Source organism: Pinus tabuliformis, chromosome 3_2 (assembly GCF_031772625.1).
Source record: "Pinus tabuliformis cultivar Carrire ecotype Pingquan chromosome 3_2, CPIR1, whole genome shotgun sequence".
In the NCBI taxonomy this organism is placed as follows: domain Eukaryota; kingdom Viridiplantae; phylum Streptophyta; class Pinopsida; order Pinales; family Pinaceae; genus Pinus; species Pinus tabuliformis.
In genome coordinates, this window is record NC_142302.1 from 363403914 (window position 1) to 363416745 (window position 12832).

Here is a 12832-nt window from a genome sequence, read left to right on the forward strand (position 1 = left end):
CACTCAGGATTTTTAAAAACTTACCACAGGGTTAAGAAGGAATTTTTTTGGGATGGCCTTAAATCAGATATTCAAAATTTTGTGGCGGAATGTTTGGTTTGCCAACAAAATAAAGTTGAAACAATTAAGACACCGGGTCTATTACAACCTTTATCCATTCCAAGCCAACGTTGGGAGGAGGTTTCAATGGATTTTATCACAGGTTTACCCAAGTCTGAGGGAAAGAGTGTCATCATGGTGGTAGTTGACAGACTTACCAAGTATGCACACTTTTGTGCATTATCACATCCATTTAAAGCCAGTACAGTTTCTACTGCATTTATGGAAACAGTTCAAAAGCTACATGGAAACCCAAAGATTATTGTAAGTGACAGAGATCCCATTTTCACTGGAAATTTTTGGACAAAATTATTTTCTTGTCTTGGTACTCAGTTAGCTCATAGCTCATCTTATCATCCTCAATCTGATGGGCAAACTGAGATAGTAAACAAATGTTTGGAAGGATATCTTCGTTGCTTTGTATCTGATAAACAGACACAATGGGTCAAATGGTTGCCTCTGGCTGAATGGTGGTATAACACTTCCTTCCATACAGCAACAAAAATGACCCCATTTATGGCACTTTATGGGTACCAACCACCATCCATCACATCATATTTAAGAGAAAATTCTAAGGTTCAGGCAGTGGAACATCACATCGAACATCAACAACAAGTCCTCCAACTCTTAAAGGATAACCTCGTGTTGGCACAAAATAGAATGAAACAACAAGAAGATCAACATCGCAGTGAAAGAAGTTTTGATGTAGGTGATTGGGTATTCCTACGACTACAACCATATAAGAAAATGTCCCTAAAGCAAGCTAAGAAGGATAATAAATTATCACCAAAGTATTATGGTCCGTACAAGGTGTTGTAAAAGATTGGTACTATGGCATACAAATTGGAGCTTCCTGTAGCTTCTCGATTGCACCCAGTTTTCCATGTTTCATGTTTAAAGAAGGTTATAGGCGACAAGCTCCCAGTTCAAACAATATTGCCAGAACTTGATGAGGAAGGAAAAATTATATTGGAACCGGAAGCAGTCACAGAAACAAGAACTTGACAGCTACGAAATCGATCAATTTCAGAGTATCTTATCAAGTGGAAGAACTTATCTGCTGAAGATTCCACATGGGAGGATGAAAATTTTATGCAGAAGTATCCAGAACTACTCAAGCATTGAGGACAACACTTTTTTGAAGGAGAGGGGCATGTTGGGTCCCTATAATACTAGTGATTACCCCATTACTATTGTAGTTATACCCCTTATTTATATTGTTGTGCCCCTATTACCCCCATATTGTTATTTCTGTGCCCCATAGAATCCCTCTATTGTTATTTTTGTGGCTTTATATTATTATTGTTAGGTCGGTTGGATTATATTGTGACTCCTTAGACTCCTATATATAGAAAGGAGGTTTTGTCATTTGTATCATCCAAGAATTGTTCATTTATGTAATGTAAAGGAGGTTGCCCCCTCGAAGAGGCTGAATTCTAAGGCGTTGATCTTTCTTTTCTATCTTTTCTTGAGCTGGTTTCATAACACTGAAGGTCAATTAAGGTATTAAGGACCATAATGATATCTATGTTCAAATCTACTATTGGGCTACCAAGGTCCAAATACTTTTGGGAGATCACCCTCTTGAGAATTAGATCAGACAATTGCCCAATTTTTTTATAATGGGGGTATCTCATCTTATTATCCTAGTCCTTTTGAAACACTCTTCCTTGATTAGCTTGTTGTAAATGGGGACCTCTTTGATGGCCTAGAGAAGGGGTATTTTGACACACAAATTATTCAATTCTCCCATAATTTCTACCTCTTTAGTGTTGTGTTTTTAAGGTTAGATCAACCTCTTAGGGTAAGGAGGTGCATTGGCTTGAGGGGCACTTTCTTCCTTCTCTTCTTCAAGATCTTTAGGTGGAGAAGGTGGTTGAGAATTTGGAAGTACCTTCCCAAACCGAAGGTTGATCTCTTGGATTTCCACAGCATAAGAAGGATAGGATGTCTACCCACTGTTGAAGAAAATGTAACCAGGTTCAATATTTACAAATGTAATTTTGATCTTTATACTTGTCAAGGAAAAGAAATAATATTTTCGTAAATAATAAGAATGAGTTTCTTCTTCATTTCACTGGTCTAGCAAAGTTAAAGAGTAAAATTCATGTATAAGAAGATCTTCTTAAGCCTATGTGTAAATATATACTAGTCTAAAAGGCCCTGTGGCGCAAGTAAATTCTTAGTGCAGACATAAACAATTCCTCTAGCATGAGAGAGCAGGTCTAGCCACAAACAAAAAATCTATGGAAAATATCATTAGGCTAGAATCACATAAGAGGGCCTACCTCTTAGAACGCTATTTCGCTTGCTGATGATCTTGCTTCCTTACTCCAACTAATTTTTGTTTCCTTCAAATACCTAAAACAAGAAAACAAACAACAACAACAAACATGATAGCATACAATATTTCATTCAGCCTACTTAACAGGTTAACGAACATTAACCCATTGAATGTAAGATAACACTTCAATGTAGGAAATCAATCAATAGTTGTATTCATGTAAGTTTAGAAAGAGATTACAACGAATTCCTTGACGTTGCTGGTCTCCTTTGACATATCCAGGTTCCCACACTTCTGCTAGCATCTAATGGATAGCCCCAAAAATGGAAGTTTTAAGGCCTCTTCCCTTTAGTCTCAAACCATACCAAACACATTATTCTCCCTCAAGCATACACTAGAAAGCTACAATCTATATATGTCTTGTTGATTATTCAAGCTCCCAAAATACCAATGCTGAAACTAGTGAAGCTTGTAAAAGGAGGGGTTTATATAGCTTAGATAGAGGGGAGATGGTTCCTCTTATCATGGGAGAAGGCTTTTATCTCTTCGGTTGGTTCCATCCTGATAGGGGAAAGGAGACCAAACTGACTTCCTCGTCGCCATCCAACCCAACCATTTACCAAAATTCCGTTACGAAGCTTCTAGACCTGGAATCTTTGACTCCATATTTAAGAAACTTTCTAAAAGAGGATCGACGTGACTGAGAAAAGGCTTAGTGGTGCCATACAAAGCTAGTCCTAGTTTTAATCTCTAGGAGGAAATTGGTCAGTAGTGCCGGTCTTGCAAACTAGGGTAAAATGATGATTCTTGGCAAATGATGCAAAGGGGAATTATTATGCTCATGAAGAGGGACATCCTAGGGGTTTCTTCATGATGGGAAAGCATGTAGGGTTCACCGTAGAGGTTCTGTAGGATCGTGGAATGGGGAGTACATGGACAGTGAAAAAATGATGCGTAACATATGACCCCTAAAGAATGAAGGCCGAACTAAAGTGGGGTGAAATTCTTTACAAGTGGATGCAGGGAACCAGAGTCTGTCATCGGAAAACATGCACGCAAGCATAGATACATATAAATCACTAAAAACTATGAAAAATGATACATGGACCATGGTATGGACGCAGCCATATAGAGAATGATCATGTAAATGGACCCAAGGTATGGGCATAGCCATCCAATAGAAAGGATCATAACGAAACAAAGGTATGGCCGCAGATATCCAATAATGAGAAGGATCACATATAATAGCTCATGGTATGGTCACAACCATCCATTTGAAAGAGACATGTATATCAACATCATCATGTCACATCGCCAGCTTCCTGGATAATTTTCTGAAGTCAATAGCAAGCGACCATGTCGAAGGAGGGCGATGATGTATCCCACATCATTGACATGAGACAAAGGGATGCAAATGATTTCGTATGATACAGAGAATTAGGAGTAAGTGTAACTATATAGGGACTAACTCTTGAACATATCGGCAACATGATTCTGGAGTTTGGCAGCTTTTGGGTCCATAGGATCGGTGGTCATGATGACATAACATAGATCAAATGGAAAGAAAAAATGAACAGCCCAACCCAAGAAGGTCAACAATGAAAAGGAGGATATCCCAACCCAACACAAAGTAGAAAGTGTCATGTTCAAGAGTGAGCTACTGACACGACTGATAGAATTTTCCCCCACCATTTCTACCATGTACCCCAATTATTTTTTATTGCAAGCTTGAGGGGGATAGCATGTGCTTGCACTTTAATTTCATCATTCAGATGAATCCGACCTAGTAATTTTAATGAGCCCTAGGAAGGAGAAGCTCATGTTCGTCATGGTCACGAATCCAATGTTGTTTAATGTTTTAATGAGTCCGACAAAGGTGTAATTTGGTATTCTTTTCATATTTAGAGAGATTGAAAAATACATAGAAAATAAAAACTCTACATGGTCCCTTTTTGTACATTTTTTGTCTCTCGAGCTCGAAAAGGTAGAAAATGATACTTGAGAGAACCGCTTGACCATTTCAGTCAAGGAGTACCTTTTTCATAAATAATTTATCCCAACCCGAAAAAGGGGTAAACCTATACTAGGTAAATGATGTTTCACATCCTTTAATGAGTTCAAGACGAAAAGAGCTCGACAATCTTTTCATGTTTAAATAGTTGGAAAAGAGCTTGAAAGTAGACCATCCATTTTTATTCTCTTTTATGAGTCAAAAAGGGAAAAATACTCGGAGATCTTTTCACTCGAGTTTTACGAGTTGAGAAAAGATCTTAAACGCGACTCCAGTTCCATCATCAGTAATTTTTCACCTGTCACTACACAAAAGTTAAATGCATTATCCAATTTCTTAGGCAAAATAGGTAAAAAAATACATTTAAAAACCTAACATTTCATGAAAAATCAATAAAAAGAGGAAAAAAAGTTATTTTTTACCATTTTACCATTTACCTTGTGTGAAGAACTTTTCACCCATTTGTGCCCTAGTTCTCCAGGAGTAGATTGCGAGAGATACAAGAGGCCATTTGATGATCTGTTAGTTGTAGGTAAGAACCAAGACCTTTAGCTTCATTTTCATGCTCATTTTTCCTATTTTTAACCTTTTTTTGGATTTCTTGAGGAGTTTTTAGCAAAAAAATCGCCCTTGGTTTGTGTAATTTTCGGGCATGGAATCACAATGATTGGGGGCTATGAACACTATCAAATGCATCGTCAGTGTTACTATTTTTAAAATAGTCGCGTCGTTGTCATGAACATAAAATTTTCAAGTTTTTCCCAAAGTTCCCTAATTTAATCCAAATTTCTCTAGCCAAGAACGATTACTAACCTGATTTTATGGTTTTTGCAGGGAAAACATCACGAAAAATGGTGAATTGGCAGTAATGTGAGCATGAGGACATTGACACACAAGCAATGGTAGACCCAAATTGCTTGAATGCCCTAAGGAACTATGGGCTCCTCAAATTCTTCCCCATTGCAGGTCTACAGGCTCAATCCAAATTGCTACGGTATCTGATCAGTCTCTAGAATTTCAATCGGGAAGTTTTTATGGTCAGGGACCAAGAACTAGAGTTGGAAACTTTCGACATTTATTTCATCAAAGGACTGTCCTGAAGAGGGGAACCAGTCAATCTGTATGGGTCAAGGCCTATTGGGGCAAGTGTGAACATGTTTCTCGCAGAACACTGCCCGGAAGCACTAAAATCAAAAAGAGGCAAGATAGAGATCATGAGTGTTCAAGATCTTGTGTTGAAAGTGTTGTTGTTGACCATCAACAAAGTGGTTGGGACTCAAGCACAACATGAGTCCAACAAGTGGAAGTTTCAGTATGCTATCGACTACACAACGTTGACTATCTTCAATTGGGCGGAAGCCATGAAGTTAAACATGAAATGCCAACTATGTAAAGCCAAGGAAGGAAACCCGAAGCCGTTCTGCTATGGTTATGTTCTAGTGACCTTCTTTCTGGAGAAGGTATTTTTATTTTACTACCAGCTTGCTGAGGTGGAACTGCCATTTCCATGAGACCCACAGATGGTCTGTTGGAGTGCATTGATGCCTAGGATTACTGGGGGCCAATAGATGTCCTATAAGTCTGCCTTCTTCTCATGGCTACAGCGACAGTTGATCGTAGTAGAGGATTGGCCATAAAGCAACACCGACTTCTGCAGTGATCTGAATATGCTACTCCCGGAGGGAGAGGATTATGACGATGGAGGTAAAAACAAACAATTTTAGATTTTGATTTTTTTGTTGTCTGTTTGAAATACATCCATTCATGACATTTCGATTTTGTAAATGCAAATTTGGGACCAGAGCATCCTTTTGGGATGTCTCGGATTCCTAGGGGAATTGCTTAGCAGTTAGATATTTCTCCTTATCTAAAAGAAAGTGATAATGAGGAGGATATCACGTGAAACCTCGAGGGATTGACCCATGGTATCCTAGAGTACACTAGGTTGGGTGACATCCCATGCCAGTATCAGAGGCACACAGTGGGGATATCAGACAGGATCCACCAACGACTGACTCGTGTAGTATGATAAGTTACATGCTTCCATGAGAACCATGCCGATTAGTTCATAGGTCTAGCATTCCACATTTTAGATGCCTGCAAGCCACGGATGTATTTGAACACACATATTATTTTTTGGGGTTTGATGTATGACAAACATTATCGACATATATATATATATATATATATATATATATATATATATATATATATATATATATATATATATATATATATAGATATATATATATATATATATATATATATTTCCTTTCTTACTATGGTACAAATGTTTTGTTTTTTATTTTCACATGTTTCGCAAATGTCTATCCAACACATAATTAGATAATGCATCTGTCAAAGTATTCATATGTCTAGGAATATGATGATATGTAATGTAATCAAAATTTCTTTCCAATAGACGAATACATAGATACATTCTCAATATCTAAGGGTTTCTAATGGAATATTACCTATTGAGTTGAAGAACAACAAGTTCTGAATCAAGGTTGACAACCAATTCCTGGATGTCAAGAGTGATAGCTTCCGACAACAACTTGATAACTGTGCTATACTCATCGATATTATTAGTTGTTCGACCTAGACAAATACCTTGAAGATCAATCAACTCACCATGGAGGTCATAAATGGCCCATGTCACGGATGATAGATTTTGGGTACTATGGCAAGCACCATTAGTGAAACCAAAGTGAGGAGACACCGACATCTACAAAGAAGGTAGAAACATAATAAGCAGGAAATCTACTTGAAAAACAACACACCAAATTGCACTGCACAAAAATAAATAAAACACTGTTGTACAAAAGTAGCCATGCAAGATGACCTAGGCATAGTCTAAGGGATTTCCCTCATAGTCAATTAGCTCCTAAGACCCTTTCTATAACACATGTTTAACAATTTATGGCCCATGCCACATGGGTTTGAACTTGCCTTCCCCAAGCTTATCATTAGCATGATCATACAGAAGAACCAAATCACCCTCAGAAAAGCTCAAGGAGAGACGGACTGATCAAAATGGGACTTGACCCACTTTTTCTATGCTTCGATGACCAAAGCAACAAGATGGAAATTCTCATCCAGTCATTCTAAACACAAGAGGCGCTCTTCCTGAGGTGAGGTCTCGGAGAGAAGTTCGACAGCCAACTTAAGGGATGGAATTTCGCATTCAATCGGTAAAGTTGCTTCTAGACTATAGACTAGTTGTAATGGTGCGAATCTAGTTGCATCGTTGGTCGAGGTTCGGTAAACCCATAGAGCTGAAAAGAGCATGAGATTCCAATTTGACTTAGCCATCCCAATGGTGCACTAAAGCATCGTAACCAAGACTTTGTTCACAACTTCAACTTGGCCATTGGCCTAAGGGTAATATAGGTTTGAGCCATTGTGGCACAAAGCTAACGTAGAAGTCATCTCAGCCATCATGTAATCTTCAAAGTGGGAGCTATGGTCGGTGACAATGGCCTGAGGCACTCCAAACCTAGAAATAATGTGATTGAATAGAAATTGAGTTGTCGTTTTACCGTCTGCATAGTATGTAGGATTCCCTTCAGCCCATTTGGTGAAATAATCCACAACAATGACAATATACCCATGCCCCCCAGTTGAACAAGGGTTACAGGTCATATAGTTGATGCCCCATTTGGAAAAAGGACCAATGGTAATAACAGGGTGTGGGTGAGCGGGTGGGGTGTACATTTTTTGCTGATAAATTTGGCACTCATGGCACTTTCAAACAACAAGGATGCAATCCTTGAGGATGGAGGGCAAAAAATAACCAGTGTGAAGGATTTTTTGAGCAGTAGCATATCCAAACAAATGACCACCACATGTGCTAGAATGGTAGTCATTCAAGACTATCTTAGCCTCCTCAAAAGTAAGACATCTGTGAAGAATTGAATTGACACCGATGTGGTATAAAGAATCTCCAATGATATGGTAAGGTTGATATTGATGCTGAATGCATCAGTGGTCATTCTTTCTCAACACAGACTAGAAGATGGATTTCTGGAGATAAACGATGATATCACCATACCAAGGGTCGAGAGTGCTAATCAAGAAAAGAGTCTCGTCCAAGAGCTACTCATCAGCACCAACAGGAAGAGAAGCAGAGGGAAGAGAGAAAATCAACTCAGAGAAGACCAGTTATTTCTTAGATTTTGCAGTAGTGAACACCAAATCGAATTCTTGGAGGATGACAATCCAATTCGAATACTTGCCCCCCAACAACTAACGAGTCAGGATGTAGGTCATGGGGTTGCACTGGGAAATCACAATGGTAGTGTGGAGGAGAATGTAATGCCAAAAGTGTTGAACAGCCTATACAGCAACCAAAGCCAACTTCTCAACATGATCATAATGCGTCTCAGTGTCGAGGAGGTTGCGACTAAGGTAATAAATAACATGTTCATTGCCTTCGTCATTGTCTTGGATTAGCACAATAGCAATGGTACTAGAGGCTATAGTTACATAAAGGAAGTAATCGTGATGAGAGTTCGAAGAGTGCAACAAAGCAGAATTGATGAGGACAACTTTTAGGCCATCGGAATACTTTTGGGTGACCTCATCTGAAACAAATGGGGTTTCTTGCTTGAGCAGGCGAGTGAACGCTGAAGCTAGTTCACCATAGTTCAGTACGAAATGATGAAGGACATTTTCTTTTCCCTGCAGACTCTACAGTTGATGCAACAAAGATGGAGGGGGTAAATTAACTATGGCCTCAACTTTAAGAGGATCAAGGAAAATGCCCTCTTTTGAAATGATAGAGTCAAGGAGTCATCTGGATTCGATGTAGAAGACACATTTATGCGGATCTAGCCGAATGTTGTAGTGTCTACAGCAAAGAAAAAATTGCAGGAGATGATTAGGATGATCATAGCATTTATGAGAATGAGCGGGGAGATCATCCAAGTAAGGTTGAATGATGTTTCTAATTTCATGGAACGCATAAGACATCACTCTTTGAAGTGTAGCCCCGGCATTCTTAAGGCCAAAAGGGAGCTTTTTATACATGAAGGTCCCCCATGGACAGATAAATGTTGTCTTATCTTGATCAGCCAACGCAATGTTTATCTGGTTGTAACCAGAAAAAACCATCCATAAAGAAAAAGAATTCACTCCCAACACATTCATCAATGATTTGGTTAATGAAGGGAGTGGGGTAATTATCCTTAGGATAAGCACGATTGAGATCACGGAAAGTGATGGAAATGTGAATAGTGCCTTGTTTCTTTTTCACTGGTACAATATTCGACACCCAATTTGTAAGAGTGATTGGATAAATAAATCCACCTTTTAGAAGTTTTTCAACTTCACCCTTGATGGCGGTTGCTTTTCTAGGGTGCACTAGGCGAAGCTGTTAGTGAACGAGCTTTACATGAGGGTAAGTTGGAATCTCGTGCATGAATATACTTGGGTCAATGCCAGTCATTTCTTTATATGACCACGTAAAAACATCTTGGAACTCTTGGAACAGATGAGTATAATGATTGATATCATTTGGAGAACAAATTACCTTGATATGGACATTTTCAATGACACCAGGCTTGACAGAAATATCAATTGGCATCATTTGGGTAATGTTACCCATGTTCCTTCTGACCAAATTTCATGAGTTTTGATCAGTGTCTAAAGTGGTAGGGTCAGGAAATGAGAAGAGAACTTCTCGAGACAAGTAGACATGACCACCGGGCTAGGCAAGAATGAGGAACGATGATGAGTGTCATTCCAAGGTACTTCCTCCAGAGACATTACTTCCATGATATTGTCGTCAGAAAGAAAATTCTCGACTAATGGATTAGGAGATTCCGAAGAACCAAGCCATAGGGATTGAGAATACGCATAGAGAGAGGTTCTCGAAACAGAAAAATCAGAGGATACTAAAGGCAAAGTTGAAAAAATCGCCACATAATTAATTTCAGCAGGACTTAGTGACATAACCTTGCCCCATGTATCAACAAGATTAGGTGAGGGAATGACCCAAGGATCAGACTTGGCCAAAATCATGTTGACAGGGGCAACATGAGGAGGTGGGAGTGGAAAAATACCCATCAAGGTAAGATAGTTAAAGAGTCCTGCCCCCACACTCTCATAAGGAGCACCGATGTCCTTGACATAAGGAACATTACCATCTGAGGAGGAAAAGGCAAAGAAGGATAGTTGGTTGAATGTGACTGTCTTCCCTTGATGGGGAAAACAAATCACATGGAAAAGGGAGGAGGCTACATCATGCATGGCATGGGTCCAACTTCGTCCGAGTAGAAGATTGTAGTTAATATTAGCGTCAATGATCTCTACTTCGACGTGTACTATCTTGCCCTCGAAATTAATTGCAAGGTTCAGAAGGAAATCGAATGGTCATGAATCACACCCGTCAAAAGCTTCCAAAGTCTTAGAGGAATGGCTCAGAGTAGGAGAACCAATTTCCTTCCAACAAGCAACAGACATGATGTGTTGGGTGTGGAGCTTGATTATCTTCTTGATTCAGAGGTATCGCTGCATTGGACCCCAGTTCATAATGGGGCAGCAAAGCTACCCATAATATTTATGCTATCGGGGGGGTCCTGGGGAGGCGACTACAACCTTTGGGAGCCCCCCTTGGCAGGGGATCAAGGGCAGCACCCCCAAACCTAAAAATAGATGTAAAATTTCCTTGTAAAATGTTGTAATTTCGTAGCCAATCTAGGTTTTTCATTAGGTGAAGATATGATGGTAGAAGTTATGTTTAATTTAGGGTTTTTCGCCCTAGAAGGCAACCCCTCGCTATATTTGAGGGCATTGTATTGCATCTATGTAGATCGGTATTCTGAGTGAGAAAGAGAGAGGAGATTGTGTGAGATTGAAGAGGGAATTACAATGTATCTATTGTAGTTTGTATCTCTTCAGTTTGCTGGATAATATAAAATGAAGGACTGGCTGCTTCTCTATGGACATAGCCCAAATTGGGTGAAACACGTATATCTGTGTCTCTCTTGTTTTATGTATTTTCTATGTTTATATTTCTACAATATTTATGTGTTCCATTGCTCTGTAATATATAATTTTCTAACATGATGCAGGTAGATGCACCTTCATCGATGATGGTCCTATGAATGGTTTTCTCATTTATGATCACTTGAATGAGAAAGGAAATTTGATGAGGTAAATGTGGAATGTGGTTTTCTAGGTCAATACAAATGAGATTGGAGTCAGTTGGATCAATACCCCTAATAGCTTATAGTAATGACTTCTGCTGAGAAGGACAACTTTAAAGGACCTTGAGAGCAGACATAGTTGATGGCGCTTGAGCCAAATCTTCAAAAATGTCATAATGTTGAGCGGCTTGAGCATTGGGATTGTAAAAGGACTTTCGTAGCACACCTAGAGAAGGTGGTCGAATGGTAGAATTAGGATTAGGTCGCTCAATATGGAGAGGACCAAAACTAGACAGGGTAGAAGAAGAAGGGGTACCTTATTTCTTTTTCCCTACTGTCGGGGTAGGAGTTTGATAATCTTTGGACCTGGTAACCATGTTAATCGGTGTATTCATCATGAACACTTATGAACCTGTGGAAGTGGATGACTGAGGTTGGTCTACCATTTTGGTCTGCTAGGATGGAAAGGGCTCTTTCAAGATAGCTAGGGTCCCTTTGAGCAAACGACTAACTTTGGATCGTCTGGGACAATCCTTAGTATAGTGATCCTCCTCACAAATGAGGCATGGATATTTGGGCTTCCATTGGGAAGTATCACTAGCAAACGACTTGGGAGGGCCCTGTTTTGGGGCATCAGCTTTTCCCTTGCCTTTACCTTTCTTCTTACCTTTAGAGTATTTGTTCGTTGCAATAGATTGGACAACGTGAACCTCTGAGGTTTTGTTAGGGCATGATGAATTGTGAGAGGAATCATTGGAAGCAGTGTTGGAGACCAAATTCTGTCTGGAAGAAGATTTTGTAGGGGTTTGAGTCACTAAACCAATTACTCCATAAACAGGAGGTGTAGCCAGAGACTTAGATGTCGTCAGATCAGATGATGGTCTAGGTGCATTGGATAACACATCATATAATGTGCCAGACTGTGAATAGACGAGGTCTGGATACTGGGCACACGCGATGACTTGTTCCTCAGTGACGCATCCACCCATAGCAATGTCCTCAACAATTTTGTTGATGAATGATTTGGTGAACCGCTCGGTCAACAACTAATCAGCAATCTTAAACTTAATCATACGACACCTGCGTCTCCATCCATGGATGTGATCAGATATGTGGGTCGTTGTGTCTTGCTTGAGCGACATTAGCAGATGGGTTCTAGTTTCATAGCAGATCGGCAACTAGAAATGTGTGAGAAAGGCCATGGCAAGAGTGTGAAAGTCATGATAGGTATTTTTAGGTAGCTCGATATACCACTTGGCTGCAACACATGTAAGAGTTGATTGGAAA

The 12832-nt window shown here is 39.4% G+C and overlaps 1 pseudogene; it reads right to left on the reverse strand.

The window, feature by feature from the left end:
- The window catches only part of LOC149180948 (uncharacterized), a 37189-nt pseudogene extending 24655 nt beyond the window's left edge, over positions 1 to 12534 (reverse strand).
- Between the last annotated feature and the right edge of the window lie 298 nt (positions 12535 to 12832).